The sequence below is a fragment of the Chanodichthys erythropterus genome, chromosome 14 (assembly GCF_024489055.1).
Source record: "Chanodichthys erythropterus isolate Z2021 chromosome 14, ASM2448905v1, whole genome shotgun sequence".
Classification (NCBI taxonomy): domain Eukaryota; kingdom Metazoa; phylum Chordata; class Actinopteri; order Cypriniformes; family Xenocyprididae; genus Chanodichthys; species Chanodichthys erythropterus.
In genome coordinates, this window is record NC_090234.1 from 25,800,964 (window position 1) to 25,827,445 (window position 26,482).

Below are 26,482 nucleotides of genomic sequence, written 5' to 3' on the forward strand. Positions count from 1 at the left end.
CTATTTTATGAGATTGTACGTTACATCCTGATGTCAAGTGTCTTTACGGGATTTTGTGTGAACGCATGCACAGATTCAAGAAAATCAATTGTAGTGTGAATGAACCAAAATCAAAGGGTCCAGGGACAAATCCTGGAACACATAATAATTGTATTTTCCAGAATCTCTGTGTGAAAGGGGCTTATAACATTGTGGTCCATAGATATTAAGTGGTTCCCTCCATCAATAAATGATTGGATTTTTTTTACATTTTGTTCAACCAAAAGATAATAGTACATCTCTCCTTAACAAGCCACCAAACTTTAGGTAACATTCCTGTTTTGAACAAAATAGTGAAGGACAATTCAAGAAAAGGAGTTTACATACTACTAGTGATACTTACCTTAGCAAGCACCGTAAATATCGAAAGGCAATACAGCAAGCATGTTTTGTCTGTTTCTTACCTATTACTGTGGTAGTGATGGGTGTGTCCTCTACAAGAACTGAGTTTAATGTTTATCGCAAACCAATTAGTGTCTGGGCATACTTTGCAAGGTGAGATCAATGTGCCGTTTTCAAGAGATGTGTGTCTTACCCGCCACAGTAGGTGTCTTTGGCTTGACTTGTACAAGCACATTGTTGAGGGAGCTGATAAACTGCTGCTGGACACTAGGAAGATTAGAGAATTCATTGATGGACTGTGTGTAGGTAGGATCATTGGCAATTCTCTTGACCTCTCTGCTTGAATTTCTGGTGCCAATGCCAAAAATCAAAATTCCGTTCCCTTTCAGGGCAGAGGCAGGTGCATCTATGTTATCACTTGACCGCCCTCCACTGAGGAGGATAAGAATCTGAGGGACACCCTCTTGCTTTCTACTCCCTGCAGAGGCAGTGAAGACACTGTCCCTCACGTACTGGAGAGCTGCCCCTGTGTTGAGGGGTCTCCCTCCTCTATGCCTCATACCTCTGACAGTGTTCAGGATCTCCCCTTTTGTCGAGTAGGTATTCAGATAGAAATTGACCTCAGCGTCTCTACTGTATTGCACCACAGAAACACGGTCTCTGTTTGTCTCTATGTTGAATTGCTCCACTACTCTTTGCACAAATTCACGCATCGCTGGGAATGTATTTCTAGTGCCATCTGAACCGTCCAGCAGAAACACTACATCCTTTCTGGGTACGGCATCATCAGCTAGGAAAAGAAAACAGCGTCATTAACACCAGGTCATTTTAAAACATCTTTAGAATGTCACATTAGTTTAACCACCTCATCGACTACCTAAGTTATGGGTAATGGTCCCACTGCTCACAACTACTTAGGAAGATCAACAAAGCACAGGCTGTGAGCTAGCTCTCGTAAAGTTCTGCCATGCACATACCGGTGAGAGTCGGGGTAGTTGGAGTGATGGGCATTGCAACAGCCTGGACTGAGGCCAGCAGCTGCTCTTGGACATTTGGAAGCTCACTGAAGTCAGACACGGAAAGAGCATAATTGGGGTCATATGAGATTCTCTGCAGTTCTCTGCTATCAGAGACCCTCAGTCCTATTACTAAAGGCAAGACGCCAAGTTCTTTCAGAGAGGAGGCTGCTGCATCAACACTATCGAAAGACCTTCCCCCGTTAAGCAGGATCAGTACCTGCGGTACACCCTCCAACCGTCTGCTGCCGGAGGAGGCAGTAAAGACATTGTCTCTGACGTACTGGAGAGCTGCCCCCGTGTAGAGGGGTCTACCTCCTTTGTGTCTCAGACCTCTGACACGGTCGAGAACGTCTTCCTTTGTCGTGTAGCTGTTCAGATAGAAATGGACCTCGGCGTCTCTACTGTACTGCACCACAGAAACACGGTCTCTGTTTGGCTCTATGTTGAATTGCTCCACTACTCTTTGCACAAAATCACGCATAGCTGGGAAAGAATTCCTAGTGCCATCTGAACCGTCCAGCAGAAACACTACGTCCTTTCTGGGTGCGACGTATTCAGCTAAGAGGGGGGGAAAACAGCATCATTAACGCTACGTAAAAGTCAATAACCTTGATAATGACACATCAGTTCATCACCTCATTAACCGTCTAAGCTGTGCGTAAAAAAAAATTGGGACATCAAGTAGAAAGACAAGACACAGCATATCGTAAAGTTCTGCCATGCACATACCGGTTACAGTCGGTGTGGTTGGAGTGATGGGAATTGAAACAGCCTGGACAGAGGCCAGCAGCTGCTCTTGGACATTTGGGAGCTTGCTGAAGTCGGACACGGACAGAGCATAATTGGGGTCGTATGAAATTCTCTGCAATTCTCTGCTATCAGAGCCCCTCGATCCTATTCCAAAGGTCAAGACGCCAAGCTCTTTGAGAGAAGAGGCTGCTGCCTCAACACTGTCAAATGACTTTCCCCCGCTAAGCAAAACCAGTATCTGCGGCACAGCCTCCAGCCGTCTGCTGCCGGAGGAGGCAGTAAAGACATTGTCTCTGACGTACTGGAGCGCTGCCCCCGTGTAGAGGGATCTGCCTCCTTTGTGCAGCAGACCTCTGACACTGTCAAGAACTTCTTCCTTTGTCGTGTACGTGTTCAGATAGAAATGGGCCTCTGGGTCTCTGCTGTACTGGACCACAGAAACGCGATCTCTGTTCTCAGCTACTTCCAATTTCTCCACCATTCTTTGCACAAATTCTTTCATTGCTGGAAACCCATTCCTAGTGCCATCTGATCCATCCAGCAGGAAGACAACATCTCTCCTCTGTCTACGGCCCTCAGCTAAGAAACAGACATTCATGGATCAGGTGGGGGACATTGTAAGGAGAGAGAGAGAGAGAAAGACAGAGAAAAACACAGTGTATTACACGCTTGGTGCTCAATCATGCTTTTTGTGTTTTCGATATCGTGTCACCTCCAATTAAGTTTTACTCTTCAGGAAGAAATACAGTTCCTTCTGCAACTCATTAGAACTAGAGGAACAATAAGGCTCATGTCTCTTTAACCATATTAAAATGGGAGGAATTACAGGAAGCCAGTTTGGCTTTTTCTTACCTATCGTTGTGGTAGTGATAGACGTGGCCTCTACAAAGACTGTGTTAATGTTGGTGAAAAGCTGCTGTTGGACACTGGGGAGGTCAGCGAAGTCACTCACTGAGAGTGCATAACTAGGCTCATGGGAGATCTTCTGGAGTTCCCTGCTGTCTGAGCTCCTTGACCCTATCCCAAAGATAAGCACTCCCAGCTCTTTCAGGGATGACGCTGGCGTGTCAACATTATCAAATGACCTTCCACCACTCAGCAGAATCAGTAACTGAGGCACACCTTCTACAAGTCTGCTTCCAGCGGAGGCAGTGAAGACATTGTCCCTCACGTACTGCAGAGCTGCCCCTGTGTTGAGGGGTCTCCCTCCTTTGTGCCTCAGACCCCTGAGCGTGTCAAGCACGTCCTCCTTTCTTGAGTATGTGTTAAGATAGAAATGGGCCTCTGGATCTCTGCTGTACTGGACCACAGACACACGGTCTCTGTTCTCAGACACATTCAGTCTCTCCACCATCCTCTCAACAAAGTCACGCATTGCAGGGAAAGAGCTCCTTGTGCCATCTGAACCATCCAACAGGAACACTACATCCCTCCTAGCCATCCTTCGCTCAGCTGCGGGTAATGGAATGGAACACAAAGTCACGTGAGCCCTGGGTATCTGATATTGTCTGCGGGGCCTATGCGCGCTCTACTCGGCAACTACAAAAGGGAAACAACTCTCCTATCCTTTCAGCTATTTTACAGCCAATCTAACGGTCAAATGTTACTACTGTGTGCTAAAATAGGATCTCATTTCGGTCAGAGTAGAGCTGCCTAAACCTAATGACTACAACACGACAAAATTAGGTGTATAATTTAAGGGATATTTTCATCAAAGGACAAAAACTGTGCCATAAAACTGATGAACGAGCAAACATACAAACACTTTAAAACTCAGCACTGCTTAACACCCTGAAGAGTTCAAACCCAAGAGACGTGTAGGAATCTGTCTTACCCGCCACGGTAGGTGTCGTTGGCTTGACTTCTTCAAGCGCATTGTTGAGGGAGCTGATAAACTGCTGCTGGACACTGGGAAGATCAGAGAATTCATTGATGGACTGTGCATAGGTAGGATCGTTGGCAATTCTCAGCACCTCTCTGCTTGAATTTCTGGTGCCGATGCCAAAAATCAAGATTCCGCTCTCTTTCAGGGCAGAGGCAGGTGCATCTATGTTATCGCTTGACCGCCCTCCACTGAGGAGGATAAGAATCTGAGGGACACCCTCTTGCTTTCTACTCCCCGCAGAGGCAGTGAAGACACTGTCCCTCACGTACTGGAGAGCTGCCCCTGTGTTGAGGGGTCTCCCTCCTCTATGCCTCAGACCTCTGACAGTGTTCAGGATCTCCCCTTTTGTCGAGTAGGTATTCAGATAGAAATTGACCTCAGCGTCTCTACTGTACTGCACCACAGAAACACGGTCTCTGTTTGCCTCTATGTTGAATTGCTCCACTACTCTTTGCACAAATTCATGCATTGCTGGGAATGTATTTCTAGTGCCATCTGAACCGTCCAGCAGAAACACTATGTCCTTTCTGGGTACGGCATCATCAGCTAGGAAAAGAAAACAGCGTCATTCACACCAGGTTATTTGAAAACATCTTTAGAATGTCACATTAGTTTAACCACCTCATCGACTACCTAAGCTGTGGGTAATGGTCCCACTGCTCACAACTACTTAGAAAGATCAACAAAGCACAGGCTGTGAGCTAGCTCTCATAAAGTTCTGCCATGCACATACCGGTGAGAGTCGGGGTAGTTGGAGTGATGGGCATTGCAACAGCCTGGACAGAGGCCAGCAGCTGCTCTTGGACGTTTGGAAGCTCACTGAAGTCGGACACGGAAAGAGCATAATTGGGGTCGTATGAGATTCTCTGCAGTTCTCTGCTATCAGAGCCCCTCGATCCTATTCCGAAAGTCAAGACGCCAAGCTCTTTCAGAGAGGAGGCTGCTGCATCAACACTGTCGAATGACCTTCCCCCGTTAAGCAGGATCAGTACCTGCGGCACACCCTCCAACCGTCTGCTGCCGGAGGAGGCAGTAAAGACATTGTCTCTGACGTACTGGAGAGCTGCCCCCGTGTAGAGGGGTCTACCTCCTTTGTGTCTCAGACCTCTGACACGGTCGAGAACGTCTTCCTTTGTCGTGTAGCTGTTCAGATAGAAATGGACCTCGGCGTCTCTACTGTACTGCACCACAGAAACACGGTCTCTGTTTGGCTCTATGTTGAATTGCTCCACTACTCTTTGCACAAAATCACGCATAGCTGGGAAAGAATTCCTAGTGCCATCTGAACCGTCCAGCAGAAACACTACGTCCTTTCTGGGTGCGACATATTCAGCTAAGAGGGGGGGGGAAACAGCATCATTAACACCACGTAAATGTCGATAACCTTGATAATGACACATCAGTTCATCACCTCATTAACCGTCTAAGCTGTGCGTAAAAAAAAAGTTGGGACATCAAGTAGAAAGACAAGACACAGCGTATCGTAAAGTTCTGCCATGCACATACCGGTTACAGTCGGTGTGGTTGGAGTGATGGGAATTGAAACAGCCTGGACAGAGGCCAGCAGCTGCTCTTGGACATTTGGGAGCTCGCTGAAGTCGGACACGGACAGAGCATAATTGGGGTCGTATGAAATTCTCTGCAATTCTCTGCTATCAGAGCCCCTCGATCCTATTCCAAAGGTCAAGACGCCAAGCTCTTTGAGAGAAGAGGCTGCTGCCTCAACACTGTCAAATGACCTTCCCCCGCTAAGCAAAACCAGTATCTGCGGCACAGCCTCCAGCCGTCTGCTGCCGGAGGAGGCAGTAAAGACATTGTCTCTGACGTACTGGAGCGCTGCCCCCGTGTAGAGGGGTCTGCCTCCTTTGTGCCGCAGACCTCTGACACTGTCAAGAACTTCTTCCTTTGTCGTGTACGTGTTCAGATAGAAATGGGCCTCTGGGTCTCTGCTGTACTGGACCACAGAAACGCGATCTCTGTTCTCAGCTACTTCCAATTTCTCCACCATTCTTTGCACAAATTCTTTCATTGCTGGGAATCCATTCCTAGTGCCATCTGATCCATCCAGCAGGAAGACAACATCTCTCCTCTGTCTACGGCCCTCAGCTAAGAAACAGACATTCATGGATCAGGTGGGGGACATTGTAAGGAGAGAGAGAGAGAAAGACAGAGAAAAACACAGTGTATTACACGCTTGGTGCTCAATCATGCTTTTTGTGTTTTCGATATCGTGTCACCTCCAATTAAGTTTTACTCTTCAGGAAGAAATACAGTTCCTTCTGCAACTCATTAGAACTAGAGGAACAATAAGGCTCATGTCTCTATAACCATATTAAAATGGGAGGAATTACAGGAAGCCAGTTTGGCTTTTTCTTACCTATCGTTGTGGTAGTGATAGACGTGGCCTCTACAAAGACTGTGTTAATGTTGGTGAAAAGCTGCTGTTGGACACTGGGAAGGTCAGCGAAGTCACTCACTGAGAGTGCATAACTAGGCTCATGGGAGATCTTCTGGAGTTCCCTGCTGTCTGAGCTCCTTGACCCTATCCCAAAGATAAGCACTCCCAGCTCTTTCAGGGATGAGGCTGGCGTGTCAACATTATCAAATGACCTTCCACCACTCAGCAGAATCAGTAACTGAGGCACACCTTCTACAAGTCTGCTTCCAGCGGAGGCTGTGAAGACATTGTCCCTCACGTACTGCAGAGCTGCCCCTGTGTTGAGGGGTCTCCCTCCTTTGTGCCTCAGACCCCTGAGCGTTTCAAGCACGTCCTCCTTTCTTGAGTATGTGTTAAGATAGAAATGGGCCTCTGGATCTCTGCTGTACTGGACCACAGACACACGGTCTCTGTTCTCAGACACATTCAGTCTCTCCACCATCCTCTCAACAAAGTCACGCATTGCAGGGAAAGAGCTCCTTGTGCCATCTGAACCATCCAACAGGAACACTACATCCCTCCTAGCCATCCTTCGCTCAGCTGCGGGTAATGGAATGGAACACAAAGTCACGTGAGCCCTGGGTATCTGATATTGTCTGCGGGGCGTATGCGCGCTCTACTCGGCAACTACAAAAGGGAAACAACTCTCCTATCCTTTCAGCTATTTTGCAGCCAATCTAACGGTCAAATGTTACTACTGTGTGCTAAAATAGAATCTCATTTCAGTCAGAGTAGAGCTGCCTAAACCTAATGACTACAACACGACAAAATTAGGTGTATAATTTAAGGGATATTTTCATCAAAAGACAAAAACTGTGCCATAAAACTGATGAACGAGCAAACAAACAAACACTTTAAAACTCAGCACTGCTTAACACCCTGAAGAGTTCAAACCCAAGAGACGTGTGGGAATCTGTCTTACCCGCCACGGTAGGTGTCGTTGGCTTGACTTCTTCAAGCGCATTGTTGAGGGAGCTGATAAACTGCTGCTGGACACTGGGAAGATCAGAGAATTCATTGATGGACTGTGCATAGGTAGGATCGTTGGCAATTCTCAGCACCTCTCTGCTCGAATTTCTGGTGCCGATGCCAAAAATCAAGATTCCGCTCTCTTTCAGGGCAGAGGCAGGTGCATCTATGTTATCGCTTGACCGCCCTCCACTGAGGAGGATAAGAATCTGAGGGACACCCTCTTGCTTTCTACTCCCCGCAGAGGCAGTGAAGACACTGTCCCTCACGTACTGGAGAGCTGCCCCTGTGTTGAGGGGTCTCCCTCCTCTATGCCTCAGACCTCTGACAGTGTTCAGGATCTCCCCTTTTGTCGAGTAGGTATTCAGATAGAAATTGACCTCAGCGTCTCTACTGTACTGCACCACAGAAACACGGTCTCTGTTTGCCTCTATGTTGAATTGCTCCACTACTCTTTGCACAAATTCACGCATCGCTGGGAATGTATTTCTAGTGCCATCTGAACCGTCCAGCAGAAACACTACGTCCTTTCTGGGTACGGCATCATCAGCTAGGAAAAGAAAACAGCGTCATTCACACCAGGTTATTTGAAAACATCTTTAGAATGTCACATTAGTTTAACCACCTCATCGACTACCTAAGCTGTGGGTAATGGTCCCACTGCTCACAACTACTTAGAAAGATCAACAAAGCACAGGCTGTGAGCTAGCTCTCGTAAAGTTCTGCCATGCACATACCGGTGAGAGTCGGGGTAGTTGGAGTGATGGGCATTGCAACAGCCTGGACAGAGGCCAGCAGCTGCTCTTGGACGTTTGGAAGCTCACTGAAGTCGGACACGGAAAGAGCATAATTGGGGTCGTATGAGATTCTCTGCAGTTCTCTGCTATCAGAGCCCCTCGATCCTATTCCGAAAGTCAAGACGCCAAGCTCTTTCAGAGAGGAGGCTGCTGCATCAACACTGTCGAATGACCTTCCCCCGTTAAGCAGGATCAGTACCTGCGGCACACCCTCCAACCGTCTGCTGCCGGAGGAGGCAGTAAAGACATTGTCTCTGACGTACTGGAGAGCTGCCCCCGTGTAGAGGGGTCTACCTCCTTTGTGTCTCAGACCTCTGACACGGTCGAGAACGTCTTCCTTTGTCGTGTAGCTGTTCAGATAGAAATGGACCTCGGCGTCTCTACTGTACTGCACCACAGAAACACGGTCTCTGTTTGGCTCTATGTTGAATTGCTCCACTACTCTTTGCACAAAATCACGCATAGCTGGGAAAGAATTCCTAGTGCCATCTGAACCGTCCAGCAGAAACACTACGTCCTTTCTGGGTGCGACGTATTCAGCTAAGAGGGGGGGGAAACAGCATCATTAACACCACGTAAATGTCGATAACCTTGATAATGACACATCAGTTCATCACCTCATTAACCGTCTAAGCTGTGTGTAAAAAAAAAGTTGGTACATCAAGTAGAAAGACAAGACACAGCGTATCGTAAAGTTCTGCCATGCACATACCGGTTACAGTCGGTGTGGTTGGAGTGATGGGAATTGAAACAGCCTGGACAGAGGCCAGCAGCTGCTCTTGGACATTTGGGAGCTCGCTGAAGTCGGACACGGACAGAGCATAATTGGGGTCGTATGAAATTCTCTGCAATTCTCTGCTATCAGAGCCCCTCGATCCTATTCCAAAGGTCAAGACGCCAAGCTCTTTGAGAGAAGAGGCTGCTGCCTCAACACTGTCAAATGACCTTCCCCCGCTAAGCAAAACCAGTATCTGCGGCACAGCCTCCAGCCGTCTGCTGCCGGAGGAGGCAGTAAAGACATTGTCTCTGACGTACTGGAGCGCTGCCCCCGTGTAGAGGGGTCTGCCTCCTTTGTGCCGCAGACCTCTGACACTGTCAAGAACTTCTTCCTTTGTCATGTACGTGTTCAGATAGAAATGGGCCTCTGGGTCTCTGCTGTACTGGACCACAGAAACGCGATCTCTGTTCTCAGCTACTTCCAATTTCTCCACCATTCTTTGCACAAATTCTTTCATTGCTGGGAACCCATTCCTAGTGCCATCTGATCCATCCAGCAGGAAGACAACATCTCTCCTCTGTCTACGGCCCTCAGCTAAGAAACAGACATTCATGGATCAGGTGGGGGACATTGTAAGGAGAGAGAGAGAGAAAGACAGAGAAAAACACAGTGTATTACACGCTTGGTGCTCAATCATGCTTTTTGTGTTTTCGATATCGTGTCACCTCCAATTAAGTTTTACTCTTCAGGAAGAAATACAGTTCCTTCTGCAACTCATTAGAACTAGAGGAACAATAAGGCTCATGTCTCTATAACCATATTAAAATGGGAGGAATTACAGGAAGCCAGTTTGGCTTTTTCTTACCTATCGTTGTGGTAGTGATAGACGTGGCCTCTACAAAGACTGTGTTAATGTTGGTGAAAAGCTGCTGTTGGACACTGGGAAGGTCAGCGAAGTCACTCACTGAGAGTGCATAACTAGGCTCATGGGAGATCTTCTGGAGTTCCCTGCTGTCTGAGCTCCTTGACCCTATCCCAAAGATAAGCACTCCCAGCTCTTTCAGGGATGAGGCTGGCGTGTCAACATTATCAAATGACCTTCCACCACTCAGCAGAATCAGTAACTGAGGCACACCTTCTACAAGTCTGCTTCCAGCGGAGGCAGTGAAGACATTGTCCCTCACGTACTGCAGAGCTGCCCCTGTGTTGAGGGGTCTCCCTCCTTTGTGCCTCAGACCCCTGAGCGTGTCAAGCACGTCCTCCTTTCTTGAGTATGTGTTAAGATAGAAATGGGCCTCTGGATCTCTGCTGTACTGGACCACAGACAAACGGTCTCTGTTCTCAGACACATTCAGTCTCTCCACCATCCTCTCAACAAAGTCACGCATTGCAGGGAAAGAGCTCCTTGTGCCATCTGAACCATCCAACAGGAACACTACATCCCTCCTAGCCATCCTTCGCTCAGCTGCGGGTAATGGAATGGAACACAAAGTCACGTGAGCCCTGGGTATCTGATATTGTCTGCGGGGTGTATGCGCGCTCTACTCGGCAACTACAAAAGGGAAACAACTCTCCTATCCTTTCAGCTATTTTGCAGCCAATCTAACGGTCAAATGTTACTACTGTGTGCTAAAATAGAATCTCATTTCGGTCAGAGTAGAGCTGCCTAAACCTAATGACTACAACACGACAAAATTAGGTGTATAATTTAAGGGATATTTTCATCAAAAGACAAAAACTGTGCCATAAAACTTATGAACGAGCAAACATACAAACACTTTAAAACTCAGCACTGCTTAACACCCTGAAGAGTTCAAACCCAAGAGACGTGTGGGAATCTGTCTTACCCGCCACGGTAGGTGTCGTTGGCTTGACTTCTTCAAGCGCATTGTTGAGGGAGCTGATAAACTGCTGCTGGACACTGGGAAGATCAGAGAATTCATTGATGGACTGTGCATAGGTAGGATCGTTGGCAATTCTCAGCACCTCTCTGCTCGAATTTCTGGTGCCGATGCCAAAAATCAAGATTCCGCTCTCTTTCAGGGCAGAGGCAGGTGCATCTATGTTATCGTTTGACCGCCCTCCACTGAGGAGGATAAGAATCTGAGGGACACCCTCTTGCTTTCTACTCCCCGCAGAGGCAGTGAAGACACTGTCCCTCACGTACTGGAGAGCTGCCCCTGTGTTGAGGGGTCTCCCTCCTCTATGCCTCAGACCTCTGACAGTGTTCAGGATCTCCCCTTTTGTCGAGTAGGTATTCAGATAGAAATTGACCTCAGCGTCTCTACTGTACTGCACCACAGAAACACGGTCTCTGTTTGCCTCTATGTTGAATTGCTCCACTACTCTTTGCACAAATTCACGCATCGCTGGGAATGTATTTCTAGTGCCATCTGAACCGTCCAGCAGAAACACTACGTCCTTTCTGGGTACGGCATCATCAGCTAGGAAAAGAAAACAGCGTCATTCACACCAGGTTATTTGAAAACATCTTTAGAATGTCACATTAGTTTAACCACCTCATCGACTACCTAAGCTGTGGGTAATGGTCCCACTGCTCACAACTACTTAGAAAGATCAACAAAGCACAGGCTGTGAGCTAGCTCTCGTAAAGTTCTGCCATGCACATACCGGTGAGAGTCGGGGTAGTTGGAGTGATGGGCATTGCAACAGCCTGGACAGAGGCCAGCAGCTGCTCTTGGACGTTTGGAAGCTCACTGAAGTCGGACACGGAAAGAGCATAATTGGGGTCGTATGAGATTCTCTGCAGTTCTCTGCTATCAGAGCCCCTCGATCCTATTCCGAAAGTCAAGACGCCAAGCTCTTTCAGAGAGGAGGCTGCTGCATCAACACTGTCGAATGACCTTCCCCCGTTAAGCAGGATCAGTACCTGCGGCACACCCTCCAACCGTCTGCTGCCGGAGGAGGCAGTAAAGACATTGTCTCTGACGTACTGGAGAGCTGCCCCCGTGTAGAGGGGTCTACCTCCTTTGTGTCTCAGACCTCTGACACGGTCGAGAACGTCTTCCTTTGTCGTGTAGCTGTTCAGATAGAAATGGACCTCGGCGTCTCTACTGTACTGCACCACAGAAACACGGTCTCTGTTTGGCTCTATGTTGAATTGCTCCACTACTCTTTGCACAAAATCACGCATAGCTGGGAAAGAATTCCTAGTGCCATCTGAACCGTCCAGCAGAAACACTACGTCCTTTTTGGGTGCGACGTATTCAGCTAAGAGGGGGGGAAAACAGCATCATTAACACCACGTAAATGTCGATAACCTTGATAATGACACATCAGTTCATCACCTCATTAACCGTCTAAGCTGTGCGTAAAAAAAAGTTGGGACATCAAGTAGAAAGACAAGACACAGCGTATCGTAAAGTTCTGCCATGCACATACCGGTTACAGTCGGTGTGGTTGGAGTGATGGGAATTGAAACAGCCTGGACAGAGGCCAGCAGCTGCTCTTGGACATTTGGGAGCTCGCTGAAGTCGGACACGGACAGAGCATAATTGGGGTCGTATGAAATTCTCTGCAATTCTCTGCTATCAGAGCCCCTCGATCCTATTCCAAAGGTCAAGACGCCAAGCTCTTTGAGAGAAGAGGCTGCTGCCTCAACACTGTCAAATGACCTTCCCCCGCTAAGCAAAACCAGTATCTGCGGCACAGCCTCCAGCCGTCTGCTGCCGGAGGAGGCAGTAAAGACATTGTCTCTGACGTACTGGAGCGCTGCCCCCGTGTAGAGGGGTCTGCCTCCTTTGTGCCGCAGACCTCTGACACTGTCAAGAACTTCTTCCTTTGTCGTGTACGTGTTCAGATAGAAATGGGCCTCTGGGTCTCTGCTGTACTGGACCACAGAAACGCGATCTCTGTTCTCAGCTACTTCCAATTTCTCCACCATTCTTTGCACAAATTCTTTCATTGCTGGGAACCCATTCCTAGTGCCATCTGATCCATCCAGCAGGAAGACAACATCTCTCCTCTGTCTACGGCCCTCAGCTAAGAAACAGACATTCATGGATCAGGTGGGGGACATTGTAAGGAGAGAGAGAGAGAAAGACAGAGAAAAACACAGTGTATTACACGCTTGGTGCTCAATCATGCTTTTTGTGTTTTCGATATCGTGTCACCTCCAATTAAGTTTTACTCTTCAGGAAGAAATACAGTTCCTTCTGCAACTCATTAGAACTAGAGGAACAATAAGGCTCATGTCTCTATAACCATATTAAAATGGGAGGAATTACAGGAAGCCAGTTTGGCTTTTTCTTACCTATCGTTGTGGTAGTGATAGACGTGGCCTCTACAAAGACTGTGTTAATGTTGGTGAAAAGCTGCTGTTGGACACTGGGAAGGTCAGCGAAGTCACTCACTGAGAGTGCATAACTAGGCTCATGGGAGATCTTCTGGAGTTCCCTGCTGTCTGAGCTCCTTGACCCTATCCCAAAGATAAGCACTCCCAGCTCTTTCAGGGATGAGGCTGGCGTGTCAACATTATCAAATGACCTTCCACCACTCAGCAGAATCAGTAACTGAGGCACACCTTCTACAAGTCTGCTTCCAGCGGAGGCAGTGAAGACATTGTCCCTCACGTACTGCAGAGCTGCCCCTGTGTTGAGGGGTCTCCCTCCTTTGTGCCTCAGACCCCTGAGCGTGTCAAGCACGTCCTCCTTTCTTGAGTATGTGTTAAGATAGAAATGGGCCTCTGGATCTCTGCTGTACTGGACCACAGACACACGGTCTCTGTTCTCAGACACATTCAGTCTCTCCACCATCCTCTCAACAAAGTCACGCATTGCAGGGAAAGAGCTCCTTGTGCCATCTGAACCATCCAACAGGAACACTACATCCCTCCTAGCCATCCTTCGCTCAGCTGCGGGTAATGGAATGGAACACAAAGTCACGTGAGCCCTGGGTATCTGATATTGTCTGCGGGGCGTATGCGCGCTCTACTCGGCAACTACAAAAGGGAAACAACTCTCCTATCCTTTCAGCTATTTTGCAGCCAATCTAACGGTCAAATGTTACTACTGTGTGCTAAAATAGAATCTCATTTCAGTCAGAGTAGAGCTGCCTAAACCTAATGACTACAACACGACAAAATTAGGTGTATAATTTAAGGGATATTTTCATCAAAAGACAAAAACTGTGCCATAAAACTGATGAACGAGCAAACATACAAACACTTTAAAACTCAGCACTGCTTAACACCCTGAAGAGTTCAAACCCAAGAGACGTGTGGGAATCTGTCTTACCCGCCACGGTAGGTGTCGTTGGCTTGACTTCTTCAAGCGCATTGTTGAGGGAGCTGATAAACTGCTGCTGGACACTGGGAAGATCAGAGAATTCATTGATGGACTGTGCATAGGTAGGATCGTTGGCAATTCTCAGCACCTCTCTGCTCGAATTTCTGGTGCCGATGCCAAAAATCAAGATTCCGCTCTCTTTCAGGGCAGAGGCAGGTGCATCTATGTTATCGTTTGACCGCCCTCCACTGAGGAGGATAAGAATCTGAGGGACACCCTCTTGCTTTCTACTCCCCGCAGAGGCAGTGAAGACACTGTCCCTCACGTACTGGAGAGCTGCCCCTGTGTTGAGGGGTCTCCCTCCTCTATGCCTCAGACCTCTGACAGTGTTCAGGATCTCCCCTTTTGTCGAGTAGGTATTCAGATAGAAATTGACCTCAGCGTCTCTACTGTACTGCACCACAGAAACACGGTCTCTGTTTGCCTCTATGTTGAATTGCTCCACTACTCTTTGCACAAATTCACGCATCGCTGGGAATGTATTTCTAGTGCCATCTGAACCGTCCAGCAGAAACACTACGTCCTTTCTGGGTACGGCATCATCAGCTAGGAAAAGAAAACAGCGTCATTCACACCAGGTTATTTGAAAACATCTTTAGAATGTCACATTAGTTTAACCACCTCATCGACTACCTAAGCTGTGGGTAATGGTCCCACTGCTCACAACTACTTAGAAAGATCAACAAAGCACAGGCTGTGAGCTAGCTCTCGTAAAGTTCTGCCATGCACATACCGGTGAGAGTCGGGGTAGTTGGAGTGATGGGCATTGCAACAGCCTGGACAGAGGCCAGCAGCTGCTCTTGGACGTTTGGAAGCTCACTGAAGTCGGACACGGAAAGAGCATAATTGGGGTCGTATGAGATTCTCTGCAGTTCTCTGCTATCAGAGCCCCTCGATCCTATTCCGAAAGTCAAGACGCCAAGCTCTTTCAGAGAGGAGGCTGCTGCATCAACACTGTCGAATGACCTTCCCCCGTTAAGCAGGATCAGTACCTGCGGCACACCCTCCAACCGTCTGCTGCCGGAGGAGGCAGTAAAGACATTGTCTCTGACGTACTGGAGAGCTGCCCCCGTGTAGAGGGGTCTACCTCCTTTGTGTCTCAGACCTCTGACACGGTCGAGAACGTCTTCCTTTGTCGTGTAGCTGTTCAGATAGAAATGGACCTCGGCGTCTCTACTGTACTGCACCACAGAAACACGGTCTCTGTTTGGCTCTATGTTGAATTGCTCCACTACTCTTTGCACAAAATCACGCATAGCTGGGAAAGAATTCCTAGTGCCATCTGAACCGTCCAGCAGAAACACTACGTCCTTTCTGGGTGCGACGTATTCAGCTAAGAGGGGGGGAAAACAGCATCATTAACACCACGTAAATGTCGATAACCTTGATAATGACACATCAGTTCATCACCTCATTAACCGTCTAAGCTGTGCGTAAAAAAAAGTTGGGACATCAAGTAGAAAGACAAGACACAGCGTATCGTAAAGTTCTGCCATGCACATACCGGTTACAGTCGGTGTGGTTGGAGTGATGGGAATTGAAACAGCCTGGACAGAGGCCAGCAGCTGCTCTTGGACATTTGGGAGCTCGCTGAAGTCGGACACGGACAGAGCATAATTGGGGTCGTATGAAATTCTCTGCAATTCTCTGCTATCAGAGCCCCTCGATCCTATTCCAAAGGTCAAGACGCCAAGCTCTTTGAGAGAAGAGGCTGCTGCCTCAACACTGTCAAATGACCTTCCCCCGCTAAGCAAAACCAGTATCTGCGGCACAGCCTCCAGCCGTCTGCTGCCGGAGGAGGCAGTAAAGACATTGTCTCTGACGTACTGGAGCGCTGCCCCCGTGTAGAGGGGTCTGCCTCCTTTGTGCCGCAGACCTCTGACACTGTCAAGAACTTCTTCCTTTGTCATGTACGTGTTCAGATAGAAATGGGCCTCTGGGTCTCTGCTGTACTGGACCACAGAAACGCGATCTCTGTTCTCAGCTACTTCCAATTTCTCCACCATTCTTTGCACAAATTCTTTCATTGCTGGGAACCCATTCCTAGTGCCATCTGATCCATCCAGCAGGAAGACAACATCTCTCCTCTGTCTACGGCCCTCAGCTAAGAAACAGACATTCATGGATCAGGTGGGGGACATTGTAAGGAGAGAGAGAGAGAAAGACAGAGAAAAACACAGTGTATTACACGCTTGGTGCTCAATCATGCTTTTTGTGTTTTCGATATCGTGTCACCTCCAATTAAGTTTTACTCTTCAGGAAGAAATACAGTTCCTTCTGCAACTCATTAGAACTAGAGGAACAATAAGGCTCATGTCTCTATAACCATATTAAAATGGGAGGAATTACAGGAAGCCAGTTTGGCTTTTTCTTACCTATCGTTGTGGTAGTGATAGACGTGGCCTCTACAAAGACTGTGTTAATGTTGGTGAAAAGCTGCTGTTGGACACTGGGAAGGTCAGCGAAGTCACTCACTGAGAGTGCATAACTAGGCTCATGGGAGATCTTCTGGAGTTCCCTGCTGTCTGAGCTCCTTGACCCTATCCCAAAGATAAGCACTCCCAGCTCTTTCAGGGATGAGGCTGGCGTGTCAACATTATCAAATGACCTTCCACCACTCAGCAGAATCAGTAACTGAGGCACACCTTCTACAAGTCTGCTTCCAGCGGAGGCAGTGAAGACATTGTCCCTCACGTACTGCAGAGCTGCCCCTGTGTTGAGGGGTCTCCCTCCTTTGTGCCTCAGACCCCTGAGCGTGTCAAGCACGTCCTCCTTTCTTGAGTATGTGTTAAGATAGAAATGGGCCTCTGGATCTCTGCTGTACTGGACCACAGACAAACGGTCTCTGTTCTCAGACACATTCAGTCTCTCCACCATCCTCTCAACAAAGTCACGCATTGCAGGGAAAGAGCTCCTTGTGCCATCTGAACCATCCAACAGGAACACTACATCCCTCCTAGCCATCCTTCGCTCAGCTGCGGGTAATGGAATGGAACACAAAGTCACGTGAGCCCTGGGTATCTGATATTGTCTGAGGGGCGTATGCGCGCTCTACTCGGCAACTACAAAAGGGAAACAACTCTCCTATCCTTTCAGCTATTTTGCAGCCAATCTAACGGTCAAATGTTACTACTGTGTGCTAAAATAGAATCTCATTTCGGTCAGAGTAGAGCTGCCTAAACCTAATGACTACAACACGACAAAATTAGGTGTATAATTTAAGGGATATTTTCATCAAAAGACAAAAACTGTGCCATAAAACTTATGAACGAGCAAACATACAAACACTTTAAAACTCAGCACTGCTTAACACCCTGAAGAGTTCAAACCCAAGAGACGTGTGGGAATCTGTCTTACCCGCCACGGTAGGTGTCGTTGGCTTGACTTCTTCAAGCGCATTGTTGAGGGAGCTGATAAACTGCTGCTGGACACTGGGAAGATCAGAGAATTCATTGATGGACTGTGCATAGGTAGGATCGTTGGCAATTCTCAGCACCTCTCTGCTCGAATTTCTGGTGCCGATGCCAAAAATCAAGATTCCGCTCTCTTTCAGGGAAGAGGCAGGTGCATCTATGTTATCGTTTGACCGCCCTCCACTGAGGAGGATAAGAATCTGAGGGACACCCTCTTGCTTTCTACTCCCCGCAGAGGCAGTGAAGACACTGTCCCTCACGTACTGGAGAGCTGCCCCTGTGTTGAGGGGTCTCCCTCCTCTATGCCTCAGACCTCTGACAGTGTTCAGGATCTCCCCTTTTGTCGAGTAGGTATTCAGATAGAAATTGACCTCAGCGTCTCTACTGTACTGCACCACAGAAACACGGTCTCTGTTTGCCTCTATGTTGAATTGCTCCACTACTCTTTGCACAAATTCACGCATCGCTGGGAATGTATTTCTAGTGCCATCTGAACCGTCCAGCAGAAACACTACGTCCTTTCTGGGTACGGCATCATCAGCTAGGAAAAGAAAACAGCGTCATTCACACCAGGTTATTTGAAAACATCTTTAGAATGTCACATTAGTTTAACCACCTCATCGACTACCTAAGCTGTGGGTAATGGTCCCACTGCTCACAACTACTTAGAAAGATCAACAAAGCACAGGCTGTGAGCTAGCTCTCGTAAAGTTCTGCCATGCACATACCGGTGAGAGTCGGGGTAGTTGGAGTGATGGGCATTGCAACAGCCTGGACAGAGGCCAGCAGCTGCTCTTGGACGTTTGGAAGCTCACTGAAGTCGGACACGGAAAGAGCATAATTGGGGTCGTATGAGATTCTCTGCAGTTCTCTGCTATCAGAGCCCCTCGATCCTATTCCGAAAGTCAAGACGCCAAGCTCTTTCAGAGAGGAGGCTGCTGCATCAACACTGTCGAATGACCTTCCCCCGTTAAGCAGGATCAGTACCTGCGGCACACCCTCCAACCGTCTGCTGCCGGAGGAGGCAGTAAAGACATTGTCTCTGACGTACTGGAGAGCTGCCCCCGTGTAGAGGGGTCTACCTCCTTTGTGTCTCAGACCTCTGACACGGTCGAGAACGTCTTCCTTTGTCGTGTAGCTGTTCAGATAGAAATGGACCTCGGCGTCTCTACTGTACTGCACCACAGAAACACGGTCTCTGTTTGGCTCTATGTTGAATTGCTCCACTACTCTTTGCACAAAATCACGCATAGCTGGGAAAGAATTCCTAGTGCCATCTGAACCGTCCAGCAGAAACACTACGTCCTTTCTGGGTGCGACGTATTCAGCTAAGAGGGGGGGGAAACAGCATCATTAACACCACGTAAATGTCGATAACCTTGATAATGACACATCAGTTCATCACCTCATTAACCGTCTAAGCTGTGTGTAAAAAAAAAGTTGGGACATCAAGTAGAAAGACAAGACACAGCGTATCGTAAAGTTCTGCCATGCACATACCGGTTACAGTCGGTGTGGTTGGAGTGATGGGAATTGAAACAGCCTGGACAGAGGCCAGCAGCTGCTCTTGGACATTTGGGAGCTCGCTGAAGTCGGACACGGACAGAGCATAATTGGGGTCGTATGAAATTCTCTGCAATTCTCTGCTATCAGAGCCCCTCGATCCTATTCCAAAGGTCAAGACGCCAAGCTCTTTGAGAGAAGAGGCTGCTGCCTCAACACTGTCAAATGACCTTCCCCCGCTAAGCAAAACCAGTATCTGCGGCACAGCCTCCAGCCGTCTGCTGCCGGAGGAGGCAGTAAAGACATTGTCTCTGACGTACTGGAGCGCTGCCCCCGTGTAGAGGGGTCTGCCTCCTTTGTGCCGCAGACCTCTGACACTGTCAAGAACTTCTTCCTTTGTCATGTACGTGTTCAGATAGAAATGGGCCTCTGGGTCTCTGCTGTACTGGACCACAGAAACGCGATCTCTGTTCTCAGCTACTTCCAATTTCTCCACCATTCTTTGCACAAATTCTTTCATTGCTGGGAACCCATTCCTAGTGCCATCTGATCCATCCAGCAGGAAGACAACATCTCTCCTCTGTCTACGGCCCTCAGCTAAGAAACAGACATTCATGGATCAGGTGGGGGACATTGTAAGGAGAGAGAGAGAGAAAGACAGAGAAAAACACAGTGTATTACACGCTTGGTGCTCAATCATGCTTTTTGTGTTTTCGATATCGTGTCACCTCCAATTAAGTTTTACTCTTCAGGAAGAAATACAGTTCCTTCTGCAACTCATTAGAACTAGAGGAACAATAAGGCTCATGTCTCTATAACCATATTAAAATGGGAGGAATTACAGGAAGCCAGTTTGGCTTTTTCTTACCTATCGTTGTGGTAGTGATAGACGTGGCCTCTACAAAGACTGTGTTAATGTTGGTGAAAAGCTGCTGTTGGACACTGGGAAGGTCAGCGAAGTCACTCACTGAGAGTGCATAACTAGGCTCATGGGAGATCTTCTGGAGTTCCCTGCTGTCTGAGCTCCTTGACCCTATCCCAAAGATAAGCACTCCCAGCTCTTTCAGGGATGAGGCTGGCGTGTCAACATTATCAAATGACCTTCCACCACTCAGCAGAATCAGTAACTGAGGCACACCTTCTACAAGTCTGCTTCCAGCGGAGGCAGTGAAGACATTGTCCCTCACGTACTGCAGAGCTGCCCCTGTGTTGAGGGGTCTCCCTCCTTTGTGCCTCAGACCCCTGAGCGTGTCAAGCACGTCCTCCTTTCTTGAGTATGTGTTAAGATAGAAATGGGCCTCTGGATCTCTGCTGTACTGGACCACAGACAAACGGTCTCTGTTCTCAGACACATTCAGTCTCTCCACCATCCTCTCAACAAAGTCACGCATTGCAGGGAAAGAGCTCCTTGTGCCATCTGAACCATCCAACAGGAACACTACATCCCTCCTAGCCATCCTTCGCTCAGCTGCGGGTAATGGAATGGAACACAAAGTCACGTGAGCCCTGGGTATCTGATATTGTCTGAGGGGCGTATGCGCGCTCTACTCGGCAACTACAAAAGGGAAACAACTCTCCTATCCTTTCAGCTATTTTGCAGCCAATCTAACGGTCAAATGTTACTACTGTGTGCTAAAATAGAATCTCATTTCGGTCAGAGTAGAGCTGCCTAAACCTAATGACTACAACACGACAAAATTAGGTGTATAATTTAAGGGATATTTTCATCAAAAGACAAAAACTGTGCCATAAAACTTATGAACGAGCAAACATACAAACACTTTAAAACTCAGCACTGCTTAACACCCTGAAGAGTTCAAACCCAAGAGACGTGTGGGAATCTGTCTTACCCGCCACGGTAGGTGTCGTTGGCTTGACTTCTTCAAGCGCATTGTTGAGGGAGCTGATAAACTGCTGCTGGACACTGGGAAGATCAGAGAATTCATTGATGGACTGTGCATAGGTAGGATCGTTGGCAATTCTCAGCACCTCTCTGCTCGAATTTCTGGTGCCGATGCCAAAAATCAAGATTCCGCTCTCTTTCAGGGAAGAGGCAGGTGCATCTATGTTATCGTTTGACCGCCCTCCACTGAGGAGGATAAGAATCTGAGGGACACCCTCTTGCTTTCTACTCCCCGCAGAGGCAGTGAAGACACTGTCCCTCACGTACTGGAGAGCTGCCCCTGTGTTGAGGGGTCTCCCTCCTCTATGCCTCAGACCTCTGACAGTGTTCAGGATCTCCCCTTTTGTCGAGTAGGTATTCAGATAGAAATTGACCTCAGCGTCTCTACTGTACTGCACCACAGAAACACGGTCTCTGTTTGCCTCTATGTTGAATTGCTCCACTACTCTTTGCACAAATTCACGCATCGCTGGGAATGTATTTCTAGTGCCATCTGAACCGTCCAGCAGAAACACTACGTCCTTTCTGGGTACGGCATCATCAGCTAGGAAAAGAAAACAGCGTCATTCACACCAGGTTATTTGAAAACATCTTTAGAATGTCACATTAGTTTAACCACCTCATCGACTACCTAAGCTGTGGGTAATGGTCCCACTGCTCACAACTACTTAGAAAGATCAACAAAGCACAGGCTGTGAGCTAGCTCTCGTAAAGTTCTGCCATGCACATACCGGTGAGAGTCGGGGTAGTTGGAGTGATGGGCATTGCAACAGCCTGGACAGAGGCCAGCAGCTGCTCTTGGACGTTTGGAAGCTCACTGAAGTCGGACACGGAAAGACCATAATTGGGGTCGTATGAGATTCTCTGCAGTTCTCTGCTATCAGAGCCCCTCGATCCTATTCCGAAAGTCAAGACGCCAAGCTCTTTCAGAGAGGAGGCTGCTGCATCAACACTGTCGAATGACCTTCCCCCGTTAAGCAGGATCAGTACCTGCGGCACACCCTCCAACCGTCTGCTGCCGGAGGAGGCAGTAAAGACATTGTCTCTGACGTACTGGAGAGCTGCCCCCGTGTAGAGGGGTCTACCTCCTTTGTGTCTCAGACCTCTGACACGGTCGAGAACGTCTTCCTTTGTCGTGTAGCTGTTCAGATAGAAATGGACCTCGGCGTCTCTACTGTACTGCACCACAGAAACACGGTCTCTGTTTGGCTCTATGTTGAATTGCTCCACTACTCTTTGCACAAAATCACGCATAGCTGGGAAAGAATTCCTAGTGCCATCTGAACCGTCCAGCAGAAACACTACGTCCTTTTTGGGTGCGACGTATTCAGCTAAGAGGGGGGGAAAACAGCATCATTAACACCACGTAAATGTCGATAACCTTGATAATGACACATCAGTTCATCACCTCATTAACCGTCTAAGCTGTGCGTCAAAATCAAGTTGGGACATCAAGTAGAAAGACAAGACACAGCGTATCGTAAAGTTCTGCCATGCACATACCGGTTACAGTCGGTGTGGTTGGAGTGATGGGAATTGAAACAGCCTGGACAGAGGCCAGCAGCTGCTCTTGGACATTTGGGAGCTCGCTGAAGTCGGACACGGACAGAGCATAATTGGGGTCGTATGAAATTCTCTGCAATTCTCTGCTATCAGAGCCCCTCGATCCTATTCCAAAGGTCAAGACGCCAAGCTCTTTGAGAGAAGAGGCTGCTGCCTCAACACTGTCAAATGACCTTCCCCCGCTAAGCAAAACCAGTATCTGCGGCACAGCCTCCAGCCGTCTGCTGCCGGAGGAGGCAGTAAAGACATTGTCTCTGACGTACTGGAGCGCTGCCCCCGTGTAGAGGGGTCTGCCTCCTTTGTGCCGCAGACCTCTGACACTGTCAAGAACTTCTTCCTTTGTCGTGTACGTGTTCAGATAGAAATGGGCCTCTGGGTCTCTGCTGTACTGGACCACAGAAACGCGATCTCTGTTCTCAGCTACTTCCAATTTCTCCACCATTCTTTGCACAAATTCTTTCATTGCTGGGAACCCATTCCTAGTGCCATCTGATCCATCCAGCAGGAAGACAACATCTCTCCTCTGTCTACGGCCCTCAGCTAAGAAACAGACATTCATGGATCAGGTGGGGGACATTGTAAGGAGAGAGAGAGAGAGAGAAAGACAGAGAAAAACACAGTGTATTACAAGCTTGGTGCTCAATCATGCTTTTTGTGTTTTCGATATCGTGTCACCTCCAATTAAGTTTTACTCTTCAGGAAGAAATACAGTTCCTTCTGCAACTCATTAGAACTAGAGGAACAATAAGGCTCATGTCTCTATAACCATATTAAAATGGGAGGAATTACAGGAAGCCAGTTTGGCTTTTTCTTACCTATCGTTGTGGTAGTGATAGACGTGGCCTCTACAAAGACTGTGTTAATGTTGGTGAAAAGCTGCTGTTGGACACTGGGAAGGTCAGCGAAGTCACTCACTGAGAGTGCATAACTAGGCTCATGGGAGATCTTCTGGAGTTCCCTGCTGTCTGAGCTCCTTGTCCCTATCCCAAAGATAAGCACTCCCAGCTCTTTCAGGGATGAGGCTGGCGTGTCAACATTATCAAATGACCTTCCACCACTCAGCAGAATCAGTAACTGAGGCACACCTTCTACAAGTCTGCTTCCAGCGGAGGCAGTGAAGACATTGTCCCTCACGTACTGCAGAGCTGCCCCTGTGTTGAGGGGTCTCCCTCCTTTGTGCCTCAGACCCCTGAGCGTGTCAAGCACGTCCTCCTTTCTTGAGTATGTGTTAAGATAGAAATGGGCCTCTGGATCTCTGCTGTACTGGACCACAGACACACGGTCTCTGTTCTCAGACACATTCAGTCTCTCCACCATCCTCTCAACAAAGTCATGCATTGCAGGGAAAGAGCTCCTTGTGCCATCTGAACCATCCAACAGGAACACTACATCCCTCCTAGCCATCCTTCGCTCAGCTGCGGGTAATGGAATGGAACACAAAGTCACGTGAGCCCTGGGTATCTGATATTGTCTGCGGGGCGTATGCGCGCTCTACTCGGCAACTACAAAAGGGAAACAACTCTCCTATCCTTTCAGCTATTTTGCAGCCAATCTAACGGTCAAATGTTACTACTGTGTGCTAAAATAGAATCTCATTTCGGTCAGAGTAGAGCTGCCTAAACCTAATGACTACAACACGACAAAATTAGGTGTATAATTTAAGGGATATTTTCATCAAAAGGCAAAAACTGTGCCATAAAACTGATGAACGAGCAAACATACAAACACTTTAAAACTCAGCACTGCTTAACACCCTGAAGAGTTCAAACCCAAGAGACGTGTGGGAATCTGTCTTACCCGCCACGGTAGGTGTCGTTGGCTTGACTTCTTCAAGCGCATTGTTGAGGGAGCTGATAAACTGCTGCTGGACACTGGGAAGATCAGAGAATTCATTGATGGACTGTGCATAGGTAGGATCGTTGGCAATTCTCAGCACCTCTCTGCTCGAATTTCTGGTGCCGATGCCAAAAATCAAGATTCCGCTCTCTTTCAGGGCAGAGGCAGGTGCATCTATGTTATCGCTTGACCGCCCTCCACTGAGGAGGATAAGAATCTGAGGGACACCCTCTTGCTTTCTACTCCCCGCAGAGGCAGTGAAGACACTGTCCCTCACGTACTGGAGAGCTGCCCCTGTGTTGAGGGGTCTCCCTCCTCTATGCCTCAGACCTCTGACAGTGTTCAGGATCTCCCCTTTTGTCGAGTAGGTATTCAGATAGAAATTGACCTCAGCGTCTCTACTGTACTGCACCACAGAAACACGGTCTCTGTTTGCCTCTATGTTGAATTGCTCCACTACTCTTTGCACAAATTCACGCATCGCTGGGAATGTATTTCTAGTGCCATCTGAACCGTCCAGCAGAAACACTACGTCCTTTCTGGGTACGGCATCATCAGCTAGGAAAAGAAAACAGCGTCATTCACACCAGGTTATTTGAAAACATCTTTAGAATGTCACATTAGTTTAACCACCTCATCGACTACCTAAGCTGTGGGTAATGGTCCCACTGCTCACAACTACTTAGAAAGGTCAACAAAGCACAGGCTGTGAGCTAGCTCTCGTAAAGTTCTGCCATGCACATACCGGTGAGAGTCGGGGTAGTTGGAGTGATGGGCATTGCAACAGCCTGGACAGAGGCCAGCAGCTGCTCTTGGACGTTTGGAAGCTCACTGAAGTCGGACACGGAAAGAGCATAATTGGGGTCGTATGAGATTCTCTGCAGTTCTCTGCTATCAGAGCCCCTCGATCCTATTCCGAAAGTCAAGACGCCAAGCTCTTTCAGAGAGGAGGCTGCTGCATCAACACTGTCGAATGACCTTCCCCCGTTAAGCAGGATCAGTACCTGCGGCACACCCTCCAACCGTCTGCTGCCGGAGGAGGCAGTAAAGACATTGTCTCTGACGTACTGGAGAGCTGTCCCCGTGTAGAGGGGTCTACCTCCTTTGTGTCTCAGACCTCTGACACGGTCGAGAACGTCTTCCTTTGTCGTGTAGCTGTTCAGATAGAAATGGACCTCGGCGTCTCTACTGTACTGCACCACAGAAACACGGTCTCTGTTTGGCTCTATGTTGAATTGCTCCACTACTCTTTGCACAAAATCACGCATAGCTGGGAAAGAATTCCTAGTGCCATCTGAACCGTCCAGCAGAAACACTACGTCCTTTCTGGGTGCAACGTATTCAGCTAAGAGGGGGGGAAAACAGCATCATTAACACCACGTAAATGTCGATAACCTTGATAATGACACATCAGTTCATCACCTCATTAACCGTCTAAGCTGTGCGTAAAAAAAAAAGTTGGGACATCAAGTAGAAAGACAAGACACAGCGTATCGTAAAGTTCTGCCATGCACATACCGGTTACAGTCGGTGTGGTTGGAGTGATGGGAATTGAAACAGCCTGGACAGAGGCCAGCAGCTGCTCTTGGACATTTGGGAGCTCGCTGAAGTCGGACACGGACAGAGCATAATTGGGGTCGTATGAAATTCTCTGCAATTCTCTGCTATCAGAGCCCCTCGATCCTATTCCAAAGGTCAAGACGCCAAGCTCTTTGAGAGAAGAGGCTGCTGCCTCAACACTGTCAAATGACCTTCCCCCGCTAAGCAAAACCAGTATCTGCGGCACAGCCTCCAGCCGTCTGCTGCCGGAGGAGGCAGTAAAGACATTGTCTCTGACGTACTGGAGCGCTGCCCCCGTGTAGAGGGGTCTGCCTCCTTTGTGCCGCAGACCTCTGACACTGTCAAGAACTTCTTCCTTTGTCGTGTACGTGTTCAGATAGAAATGGGCCTCTGGGTCTCTGCTGTACTGGACCACAGAAACGCGATCTCTGTTCTCAGCTAC

The 26,482-nt window shown here is 48.3% G+C and overlaps 1 protein-coding gene across 4 annotated transcripts in view; it reads right to left on the reverse strand.

The window, feature by feature from the left end:
• Positions 1 to 26,482, reverse strand: part of LOC137035640 (collagen alpha-3(VI) chain-like) — a 114,723-nt gene that overhangs the window by 26,935 nt on the left and 61,306 nt on the right. The gene's annotated exons all lie outside the window — the stretch shown is intronic.